Genomic DNA, 12,997 nt, shown 5'->3' on the forward strand with positions numbered 1-12,997 from the left:
GACGCCGTAGATACACACACCTTGAGATTCCTGGCGTTAGTCGACTTCGGTTTCTCGTGCTCTGAACTAAAGAAGATATTAATTTCAAAAAAAGAAAACTAAAGAAGATATTAATTGCAAGAGCACGCACCAGGTTCCGGCTCCTTTAACATCCGGCCAGCAGCATGACTCGTGTACGAGTATGTACATGGCCTATTAATTGTATGCGTATGCGTGTTGTACGCAGCGTATCAGTGACTAAGCTCAGTACAGTTTGCCTTGTGCAATCGAGAAGTGATTACTATGTGTGACTATCACATACACTGCCATGTTCATCTCCTCTTCCAAGTCCATGAAACGTATTCCTATATAATTAGGTGGGATATTATAAAAATACATCCCATACCAAGGCCTGGCAAAATTTCATCAGACACCAAGTACTTCCAAAAGAAACATGGTCAACACGACCAAGTATAACACGTGAACAAATATTTAGGACAAGACCAAAGATTCATGGCTTCATAAAAAGCATATGGAAATATTTGGAAGCTATTTGAGGTTTCCTACAATTCTTTCTGGCCAAAATAATTCACACTGACATATATAGTGAGTAAAATGACCACAGAAATTACAACGACCTACCATACCACTTGTAAATTATTGAGATGGAAAAAAATGAAGATAAACCATTTAATGCTACCTTCCAATAGAATTAGGCTATAAAACTTTTTTTTTTGAAGAAAAGGCGCTGGCCGAGCCCGAGAAGAGCTCGAACCTAGTCGGACTTTGAATTAACAAAGCCATCAACCGACAAGGATTATATGGCAGGAGTATACAAGAGAAAGGGGAAATTTGGAAGAAGGAGATACAAGGTGCTAAGTAGAACAACTCCAAGGCGACCAACAGCGGCCAAGAGCACACCACGTCGTTGCCAACGACCGCTACCACGCCTACACCAACTAACCTGCTAAAGCCACGGGAGGAGGGCACCACCGTGCAACTATTGTGGTCGCTGACTGACACCAAAGAACCAAACATGGGCAACAAAGATTTGTGTCCGCCGCCGTAAAGGACCACTATCCTTTGACCAAGGCTCGATGGGTGTTGCACCGGCGAGCGGCAGAGTGGTTCCTTAGAACCCAAATCAAGGTGCCAAGCTGCCCCAGGAGAGACAACAGGAGTAGACCCACAAGCAACGGGAGCCCGACCACCCAAGCACCATCGTCGACAGCGACGAGACGGAACACCGGACTTGAGATATCGAACAAAGGCGCTGAACCACATAGAAGGCCAGAAAGGGCAGCACCATACATCGGTCAACGGTAGGAGTCGCCAAAACCCAACGCATACCACCAGCATCGAGAACGACACCGATACCCACACACTAGCGGCAGGGGCCATCTGCACCTGGACTGAGCAAGCTGCAGAAGATGAAGCCATGCCAACTCACGCCGTCATCGAACCGCCGCCAACTCCACCACCACTCGAGCATGCCCAAGCAATGACTTCAGGAAGGAGAACGCCATCGCGGTGTCGTCGTTGCCCGAAACAGGGGATCTGAGGCCTTATGGGCATTTGCTGGGCCTATGAACTCCGGTCCTACATGTATCTTCTTCCGAGACTTTTTAGGGTACATCGTACGACACAAAATCCTTCGTTCAAAGGAGAAGTCAAGTCATCAGTTGAGAGAAAACCTTGCCCCATTGACGTGATTTCCTGTGTATGCATAGAATTATTCACTTCACTGAGTTGGACATGGGAAGTTCTAACGCATGGTAACAGAACCCGGTGCAGCCTCTGCTTGCTTTTACCCACAAGTGAGATGTACGAGAGTATATGACGTCCTATGCACAGCCTACGGATGAACCGGACAAATAAAAATACCTGTTTTGCTAGTCTAGTATTCCTTTCTAACATACTCCCTCTAGTCTTTTTTGATCTATATATAAGCTTTGTCTGAAGTTAAAGTACCTCTAATTTAACCAAACTTACAAAAAAATATCAATCACTCATGTGGTAGTATATGATTTACATGAAGATCATCTCCAGAAGATGTGTTCATTATGATCTTGCGCAAAGATATCCTTGTGACATATTGTATGCAAACGTTATCTTACAGGAATGTACACATAAACTGAATAAATTGACAAAAGAGAAAAGTATGCTTTTCGTCCCCCAACTCTTGGTGAAGTCTAGATTTGGTCCCTCAACATCAAAACCGGGCAACTTGCACCCCCAACTACCGAAACCAGGCAAGATTCATCCCTGGACTCAGTTTTGACCGGTTTTGGTGTTGACCCACCCCTGTTTTGACCGGTGCTCACTCATATTCCTGTAATTTTCTTATATCCATGAACTTTTTGGAATTCACATGCACTTTTCAACTCCGCATAGTTTTTTCAAGGTCACGTATTTTTCTATAAATAAACATACTTTTCTCAAATCAGCGAACTATTCTGAAATTCGCATACTTTTTTCAAATCCGTGATTTTCTAACATTTACGTACTTTTTCCAAATCCCCGTATTTTTTCCAAGTTTGTGTAATTTTATCAAATCCAAGTATTTTTCAAAGCCCTGAACTGTTTTTGAAATTTGCATAATTATTTCAAATCCACATGCTTTTCAAAGTCCACATTTGTTTTCAAATCCGTGTACCTTTTATAATCCATGAACTTTGTTTGAAATTCACGTACTTATTTCAGGTTGAAATAATTTTTGAAATCCACATATTTTTGCGTAAAAGAAGTCCATATCCACGTTTTTTTTCAAGTTCGCATAAATTTTTCAAATGCATGAACTCTTTCAAAAAAATGTACTCGAATATGAAATGGTACATCAATTTTGAAAAACTAAATGAACTTAAAAAAACTAAATGAACTATTAAAAAATACACATATTTGAAAAAGTACATGAACTTGGAAAAAGTACGCAGATTTAAGAAAAGTACACAAATTTTAAAAAGCTTCACGTATTAGAAAAAAGTAACCGAATTTCAAAATATTACGTGGACTTGAAAAAGGTAGGCAAATTTGAGTCGGAAGGGTCAAAACCGGGGTGGGACAGCACCATGATAGAGACATTCAATGCACTTTCTGTTGGTGTTTGCTGAATTGTCACAAAATTCAATGCTCCCATATCCTGCAAACACCAGCCATGCGCCAAATCCAATGCTCACAATCAATCAGGAAAGCTAGCTCCTTTTATTTTCTATTTTCTGCTACAGAGCCAAATTTGATGCATTTCATCAACCAATTGGTAAAGCATAAAAATAAGTAACGTACACAAAGTTACGTAATGAACATCCTGCAGATCCACGAGATCGATCGATTGGCAGACACGCGCAGAACGCTCGCCATGTCCTCCGTAAACGGTGACCTACTGTGAGTCCTTGAAGATGCAGTTGGCAACATTATCGATCTGGGGCAGTTGTCAACATCTCGAGGCCAACGCCAGCCGTCTCGTCGAGGCCTTCCCCCGAACGGCTGCTTCTAGCACGTCCTTGCCGCGCTCGAGCAGAATGTTGCCCATCGTCCGCCACGATAGGACCCGGCCTGTGTCCATGGTAAGACTGCGGCACAGCGCAAGAAAATACGAGGATGTACATTCGGCTCCTCAAACACCACCCGGTGGCTCTGTCTCTGTGTTGGGCGTGTTAGGCAGGAGTGGGTCGCTGATAAGTGGTTAGGAAGGGGATGCGATGGAGGGGTAGGAGCACCGGGGTACACCACTTGCCCAGTCTATGTACTGGCCGACAGAGGTGGCGTCCATGGACATCGTTCTTCTCCTTGTATGCTCCGTCGTGGTGCTCCCACTCCTTTGGTGCCACTCCGGGTGAAAACATGACCTTCGGGATCAGACGGTGGCGGCTACCTTTGGCCGTATCCTTCCCGAAGGCATCGTATTGGAGTCCTCGCTCCGGCCGTGACCGTCTCACCGCTCCTCGGCGGATTGCTCATCTTCATGGTGATCTTCGTCGTCCCAAGCAGTTCTTCTTTGCTTATCATTAGGTTGTTTGGTCGTCGTCGGGTGGAGTTTCGGTGCTCGACGCCTTTGTATCTCGCCTTGGGTGTGTGTGTTGAGTGTGGTGGTGGAGTGCATTTGTATCTTCATCTCGAGTGTTGTGGTGATGGTTCCGTTATATATAAAGCGCGGGGGAGGGGGGGGGGCTTTTTGGTCATAACTGGTTAGGAAGGAGTAATTTTCTTAGGAAGGAGATTATGACCGTGATTGACTCTAATATCTTTAGTCTCCCATGTACATGCTGGGGGTATATATTTTGCCGGAGGGAGTGCATGGTTCGTTCGATAAAGTCATTGTCTGTTTCTTCTGGCAAGCGATGACCAAAAGTGAGAAGTACCACATGGTGAAGTGGGACGACATCTGCCTGCCCACGAATATGAGTGGGTTGGGTATACTGGCCTCCCGTCGGATGAATGTTGCCCTCATGCTTAGGTGGGTTTGGCGGATCATCCGCGGGGAGGGGGACTATGGCTGCAGCTTATTCAAGCAAAGTACCTTTGGGGCGTGCCACTACTAGCTTGCGATCGCATGGAGGGCTTCCAATTTTGGCAGTCGATCCAGAGGATCAAACATGATATTCGCCTGGGTTGTCCTTCTCGAATGGGAATGGCGGAGGGGCCATGTTTTGGTTAGATCGTTGGGTGGAGGAAACCCCTCTTTACACATGGTTCCTTGAGTTGTTTGCAATATGCGTGAATCTGTTGCTCTTAGCCTCGAAGGCGGTCCAAAATGGGCAATGGAACATCTTGTTTCGTCACTCATTTGGCCCGGTGGAGGTGTTAGAGTGGTCCAATTTACTGACGACCCTACCGCATGTGCTGGCCAGTGACCATGACTCTATGCAATGGCACCTTTCTCCCTCGGGAGATTTTTCTGTGGCGTTGGCATATCTTGCGTGGTGTAGGACGCCGATGATTCAGTGGGTCATGCCACTTTGGGAGGCGCCTCTCCCCTTGATGATTATTTTTTTTGTCTGGCAATTGTTGTGGGATCGCCTCCTGTCTGGGATAGGGGTGCTGAAGCGGCAAGCTCCGGGTAATGGGTTGTGCTCCTTGTGTGGCGTTCTGAAAAATGGGACACATATCCTCTTTTCGTGCATGGTGGCTAGATCAGTGTGGAGCTTTGTCCGGGAGGCCCCCGCGCCTGAGTGGGAGGCGACGGATCTTGCCGGCTTCCTTCAAGCCAGAGCGATGCAGACCGGAAGGCAAAGACGTCTCTTCTAGTTGATCTTTGTTGCACTTTCTTGGACAATACAGACGACGCGTAATAGGATGGTGATCGAGAGGGTCTTTCTGCGACGCGCCTCTGACTCTTTCTTCAAATTTCTTGAGTTCCTGCAACACTGGCACTCGCTGACTAGACAACCGGATCAGGAGCGTCTAGGGTGGATGCCGGATGCATTATAGGCTATGGCACGTCGAGTAGCTTCGTCGACGACCTCTTTATGTGACAACCACTTGGTGGTCTTTTTTATGTTTTCTTTGGGCTTTCTTGTGTTGTGGCCCCAGACTATGTGTATCGGTATGTTGCTAGTTCTTGTTGGACTGATTGGTTTCTTTATTTATAAAACGGGGCAAAAGCCTGATTCGAGAGCTTCTGGAGTAATTATGTATTAGAGGGAGATCCACTGATTCGAACCTTAGGGAGTACCCCCTTTATATGTATGCGACCGAGATCATGGACTAATTACATATGTGCATCTCTCTAGTTTTGGTCTTTAGGCAAGATGTTAGTTACATATTGATATTAAGGTAGGATATAATTACTTGCTTTTTTTTTTGAATAGTTTGGATTGCTTACAACATGTGTCACATGGTATATAATTACTTACTAAGCATTGTCATTGATATTAGGCATGAAATTAATTAGAAAAAGATAATAAATGTGTTTATGCTAAACACGCGAGTGATGTACACCGTTGGATAGATGAGGTTGAACGGATGAGATGTGTTAGATCTCCGCAACTCTCTCTTTTTATAGTGATATCTCGTATATATAGACATAGATATGACTATTTTATTAAGATAAGACTGATCTTCTTTTGAGGGAACCGCCTTTGATCAGATTATTGTATCAGCGTTGTAGATGGAGAAGACGCCAATGGTGCAAGGCCTTGCTCCTACGCTTCACATGGCATTGCACCTCGGGATTGTCGTCTTCGTCTCCATCCTTGCAAGTAATAATCTCTCTCGTCTCCGATCTTGCAAGTAATCTCAATACTCTAGAAATACATATGTGCTATCTAAAACATTGTGCGTCTAGCATATCGGTCCTGGTGCATGTTGGTCAATGTTTTCATATGGATTGTAATTAGGGCGCGTATAATATTGCTATTATCTTGAGTGTCATGTAGGATAATTGATGAGTTCAAAGTGAGAGACAGAAAAAAGAAGGATTTTTGCGAGAAAAAAGGAACGTTTATCTTCTATGTAAAGATAAGGAACAAAATATTATCTTGTACGAATGTATATTTAGGGAACAACATTTTGAGATCCCATTTCAATTCGTTTTTTTTCTTTTGCGTTTTAATAATATGGCCATATGCATCTTTCTGATGCAGAGGCCGGGGTAAAACCCCCTTTTCGAAATAGAAAATTCAATTCGGTTTTACAAAGTTGTCTTTTGTTTAAGTAAACCCTTCATGTGTATGCTATGTACTGCAAACAGTTGATCTTCAGTTGGGGTTATAATTGACACCTGCTCCTATATATGTACAATCTGCAAGGTACGACTACTACTACTGCACGAGAGGCGTCGGTGGGTGTGTGCTACGGCATGAGCGCCAACAACCTGCCGCCCGCGAGCACCGTCGTCTCCATGCTCCGCGACAACGGCATCACCTCGGTGCGCCTCTACGCGCCGGACAGTGCAGCGCTAGCCGCCCTCGGAGGCACCGGCATCAGCGTCATGGTCGGCGTGCCCAACAACGTCCTCGCCGACCTGGCCACCAGCGCGCCCGCGGCCGCCGCGTGGGTCCGCACCAACATCCAGGCCCACCCGGCCGTCTCATTCCAGTACCTCGTCGTCGGCAACGAGGTCGCCGGGGGCGACACGCGGTTCGTGGTACCTGCCATGGAGAACGTCCAGAGCGCGCTTTGCGGCGGCCGGCCTGGGCGGCGCCATCAATGTCACGACGTCGATATCGCAGGCCACAATCGCCGTGCACGTCCCGCCGTCCGCCGGCGAGTTCACCAACGAGTCCAAGCCGTTCCTGCTCCCCGTGTTGCAGTTCCTGGAGCGCACCGGGGCGCCGCTCCTCGCCAACCTATACCCGTACTTCGTCTACACGTACAACGCCGCCGGTGACCTGGATCTCAACTTCATGCTGTTCACGGCGCCGGGGACGGTGGTGCAGGACGGCGAGTATGGGTACCAGAACATGTTCGACGCGAGTGTGGACGCGGTGCACGCGGCAGTGGAGCGGCTAGGGGTGAGCGGCGTGGATGTGGTGGTGTCGGAGACGGGATGGCCGTCCGCGGGCGGCGAGGCGGCGTCAGTGGAGAACGCGAGGACGTACAACCAGAACCTGGTGAACCACGTGGGGAAGGGCACGCCGCGGCGACCGTGGAAGGTGGAGACGTACGTGTTCGCCATGTTCAATGAGAACCTCAAGGAGAACGGCGTGGAGCAGAACTGGGGCCTTTTCTATCCGACCACCGACAGGGTCTACCCCATCACCTTCATTTTAAATTGATCTCGTACGTCGTCCGTGTCCATGTAGGCGCCCATGGTCACGTAAATGTCAAATAAATGACGTTCGCATGTCCGTGCATCGCTTCATGACTTATCATACTTGTGCCTCGAACTTATACTTGTGCCGCCTACCTATAACAAAGCACTAAGCACGCGCAAGTGCGTGCCTTGAAAACAATTTGCAGTGAACCATTTTTTTCAAATAAATTGACGAGCTTCTGGTATTATTAAATATACCATTCTGGCCTAAAAAGAAAAATATCCTTTTTGGAGCATCTCCAACAGCCGCGCCAAAAGACGCGTGCGCGCAGTAAATTGGCTTTTTAGCGCGGGGGACGTTTTCGCGCGCTCCAGCGGTAGCGGGAAACTAACGCACGCGGGAAACGATTGTGCGCCCGGGGAAAAAGGCAGCAGCTCGGGCGCTACATTTGGCGCGCGGCGCGCCTATAAATTGCAGTGCCCTTTGTCGCTCTCTCCATCTATCCATCGCCCTCTGCTGCCCTCTGCCGCCGACACGCCGCCACCGCGCCACCATGCCGCCTCGCCGCCGGGGAGGTTCGGGCTACCGCGGCATCCACGTGCGTCCGTCCGGCATCTACTCCACCGAGATTCAGTCGGGCGGCGGCATGCGCCTCCGTCTCGGAACCTTCGACACTGCCCAGGAGGGCGCCCGCGCGTACGACGCTGCGGCGTGGCCCCTCCCGCGGTCCCGTCAGGACATGAACTTCGCCGACGTGGCGACACGGGAGCGGGCACAGGAGTTGGCGCCTTTCCCGTGGCTTCTCACCGACGAGGATCGTCGCAAGCACCGGAGGTGGGAGCATCATCTCAGGCTAGCCGAGATGGATGAGCAAGCTATGGCGATGTGGAGCTATCGCTTCCGGCACGACATCATCAACGAGGAATGGTTCTTCGCCGAGAGGCGGGCGGAGAGAGCGAAGAGGAGGGAGGAGTGAGCCGCCTATCGCGAGGACAAGCGAACGCGGAAGGCGGTCGCTAAATACAACGAAGCGCTAGGAGATGCGTCTTCCTGGGACTCCGGTGACGAGCAGTTCCTTGACGCCTACGCTTCGACGTCGGAGGAGGACATCACCGAGATAGAGTCGTTCGAGTCGGACGAGTAGTAGTAGTTTTTTGTTTTATTTTGTATCGTAGACGCTATGACGAACTATTATCTATCGTAGGAGAAGACTATGAACTATTATCTACCGACGCTATGATGAACTATTATCTATCATATGAGAACACTATGAACAATCTATGAAACCAAATATGTATCGAATCGTAGTAGAAAAAAACAGATGAAATATAGCGCGTCTGCTGGAGCGGCGTGGGCCGCTTTAATTTGCTGCGGCCCTTGGATTCTGCGCACGGCCGCCGCAAAAGCTGGCTAACCTGGCTCTATATTCTGATTTTTAACGCACGGCACATTGCGCGGCTGTTGGAGATGCTCTTAAAAATTTACGATAGGTTTGATGAAAACCACCTCGCCGTTGGATCAAAATTAACTTCTGTAGAACTAACTTGGATATCTTCCTAATATATACGTATTTGTCTTGCCCATACATTTAAGACAGCATAATGAGCGCAGCTAGGTCTGATTGGTGGGTAATTGCGCCCATGTCCCCGCACGATCAAATTTAGACCACTTATATATTTTTTGGAGTATTTGGAATTTACTACTAAGCGTTTTTTATTATCTTTCAATGGATATTATTTTTTTAAGGGGTGTCATTGAATATTCTAATCGGAATGGAAATTGGCACTGACAATTTTTAGTACCGGCTTTAAAAAATCTTGACCCACCTTTTGTAATTTGATTTGAAACTTCTAAATTTGACATTTTAAATAAATCTTGGCCCGACCTTCAGAATTTTAAACTCTTCAAATTTCAAAAAATTGAATTCTTGACACTTTGAAGTTTCAAGATTTGGCAACTCCCACAAAAGGAAAAGATATATAATGTGTGTGGATCCGACCAAGGAAGAAAGGAATAAAAGAGACCGGGAGAAATTCATGTGTCCCCCCTCCCTACCGCATTTCGACAAGTGTGCGTCCCAAGTCACCCTCAGAGTAACCACATACTCCCTCCTACCCAAAATATAAGGCGCCGTTTGACTTTTCTCATCTGTATGTCCATAAAATCAGTATACAGACATCTGAAATAAAATTGTTTTGCAAGACAAAAATGACAATGTCATTTATACATGTTCAATTCATGTACTTTGATACTCCCTCCATTCCACGATGGGCGCACTACATTATGGAATGAAGGGAGTATATATTAGTGGTCAAAGTCATAAATCAAAGACCGTGCAAAGTCAATCGTGTCTTATATTTTGGGAAGGAGGGAGTATTAATTATCATTTAAAATCTTCTTTTCACATTACTTGAAATTTTATGACAAATTTCTTGGTCCTTAGTCACGAAATTGTGCTCCATGGGGCCCAAGGAGGGGGAGGAGTGATGGTTTGCCCAATGTTGAAAATATCGCATATCTCACAACAACAAATATATAACTATACAATTCTAAAAAAATAGTTTTCCTGGTTGCAGGGCGGTATAAATGAAAACCTAAGTTAAGCTATATATATTCCTATAGAAAAACACATGTGTATGTCAGCTGAATTAGAGCTATACATATTGTAATTTTGCCCCCTTCACAATTGAATGGGTTTAGATTGGGTATTAAAGACTAGTTTGCAATTCAAACATTATTATCATAGCATTTGGGCCCTCAAAGAAGTTTTGACCAAAATGGTTGACTTACGCCAAATGTGATAAAAATGGGCATTACATGTTCTTCATCTAAAGGAAATTTAAGAAAGACAAGAAACTGAATAACTATATTTTGAAGAAAACAAATGTATTTTCTTATAGAAGCCTCTTTTTCATATATTTTTATAGTTTCTTATTTTCCCATTTGTGTACTTATATAGAACTACTACATTAGTGTATCAGAAGAAATGTTTCTTTAGAGATTTTTTTCCTTCCACGCATGTTTTTATTTCCATTTACCTTTTCATTCTACTACATTTAAGCAATCTATGGAATTCCTCCATGAATATTTGTGACATGGAAGACACATGGTGTTGATATGACCCTAACATGTATATAGGCCACTTTGGTCAAAATCACTATGAGGTATCATAAGTTTATGATATCATAAACTGTATGAGAAAGCAATCCAGTCAAGCACAAATTCTAAGAGCAGTTAATAATTTACAGGCTAGATATACCCATTTTCACTTTTGTTGTTTTTGATTTTCAGACGTCACTTATTTTTCTCAACCAAGATCGACTTGATGCGTTCATAGGCACGGATACAAAACCGTGTGGGTAAAATATATCGTTGCAAGCACCAGCAACCATCCACATCAACCTCCGCCATTGACATCACCCGGACAGTTCCCTCAAGAGATGCTTCCAAGAAGGGAATGACATGTCACATGTGAGTGCTCATATTTTTATTTGGTGACGGGAGCGCTTATATTTGTTGTTTATGTGTGTTCGTTGTTTTACCATTATATATCTCTTTTGTGGGAATTCAACATTGTATTTTCGTTGAGTCATTCTCATTGTATGATCGCTAGCTTTAATATATTTTTCTGCTACTGGTTGTTGCAGACGTGTAAGTTTGCAGGGGAAACATGATGGGTGCCCAAGGAAGCTTGGTAATCATCACTTGCACTTGGTAGAAATCTTACGTGACACCAGCTTGGTCTAGACTCTAGATCATCAGTGGGGCCAAAATTTTCAGAGCAATGTGATTGTTTTGGTGATGCTTACACTTGCACCCTGATCTACCTTGCAGAAGAAATCTATCTTCTCTTTTTTAGGGGAAAGAAATTACATATTGGGAGGCCTTGCCATTTCATTCCCCCGATGTTAAGGATATGTATAATTGATATATACTATCATAATTACAGATTTTTTTTAACACAGTACAGACGCAAGCACTTAAATACGTGCATACATTCACACCTACGAACGCACAAATGTACACTCTATCCCTATAAGCACCTCCGAGAGACTGAGCCGGCATGTCATCTTGAGATTTTATGAAGTCAACATAAATATCTTGTAGTCGACGGGAACATCTCCTCCCACTGAACGCGTATCGTCAGAAATCCTCAAATAAATTCAGAATAAATGCAAGTATCGAGATTTGATCCTTGATGAGCTTGATATACCACTACAAAATTTAATGCTCCCATAACCTACGAACACCAGCCATGCACCATCCAAACAACCAATCAGGAAAGCTAGCTCCTTTTGTTTTCTATTTTGAGTTGCCGCTTACGAATTAGGGTTCACCTATTATTGTAGCTGTGTCGAGTTGCCGCTGATGATTTCTGTTTTTAGTGCAGAGTTGCCTGCTGAAGAGCCAAATTTGATGCATTTCATCAAGCAACTTAGTGCAGAGTTACCAAATGAACATCCTCCAGATCCACAAGATCGATGGGCGCAGAGAGACAGAGTTTTTTTTTCTTGCATGGAGAGACAGAGATTGAGACTGGGCTCCTCAAAGGCTCAAACACCACCCGATCTGCATGTTTATTTTTTGAGACTGAGGGAAAGATTTGGCGTGTTACGCAGGAGTGGGTCGCTGATAACTGGTTAGGAAGGAGATACTCTATGTGGATTTTCTTAGGAAGGAGATATGAGCCCATGGTTAGCAAGGAGTAATCTTCTTAGAAAGGAGATTATGACCGTGATTGACTTTGGAGTAATTATGTATGAGAGGGAGATCTACTGATTCAGACCTTAGGGATTATACCACCCTTATGTATGCGACGGAGATCATGTAGTAATTGTATATGTATGTTCATCAATCTACTTCTTTAGGCAAGATGTTAATTACATATTGACACTAAGGTAGGATATCGTTACTTGATTTCTAATAATTGAGATTGCTTACCGCATGTGTCACGTGGTATATAATTACTTAGTACTTACCATTGGCATTGATATGATATTAATTAGGAAAAGATGCTCAATGTGTCTATGCTAAACACACGAGCGATGTAGACTGTTGGATATATGCGGTTAAACAGATGAGATGTGTTGGATCTCCGCAACTCTCTTTTTATATTGATATATATAGATATAGATGGGAGTATTTCATTAAGATAAGACAGACCTTTGGTTCAGGAGAAACCGCCTCTAATCAGATAACTGTATCAACGTTGTAGAAGGTACTGCACGAAGTAAACCGTTCATGTGTATGTACTGCAAAGAGTTGATCTTCACTTGTGGTTATAATTGACACCTGCTCCTATATACAATCTGTAAGGTACTGCA

The 12,997-nt window shown here is 44.9% G+C and overlaps 1 pseudogene; it reads left to right on the forward strand.

Moving 5' to 3' along the window:
* Positions 1-6,100: 6,100 nt before the first annotated feature.
* Positions 6,101-7,694, forward strand: LOC119273449 (annotated as a pseudogene).
* The last annotated feature ends 5,303 nt before the right edge of the window (positions 7,695-12,997 follow it).

This window comes from Triticum dicoccoides, chromosome 3A, assembly GCF_002162155.2.
Source record: "Triticum dicoccoides isolate Atlit2015 ecotype Zavitan chromosome 3A, WEW_v2.0, whole genome shotgun sequence".
Lineage (NCBI taxonomy): Eukaryota > Viridiplantae > Streptophyta > Magnoliopsida > Poales > Poaceae > Triticum > Triticum dicoccoides.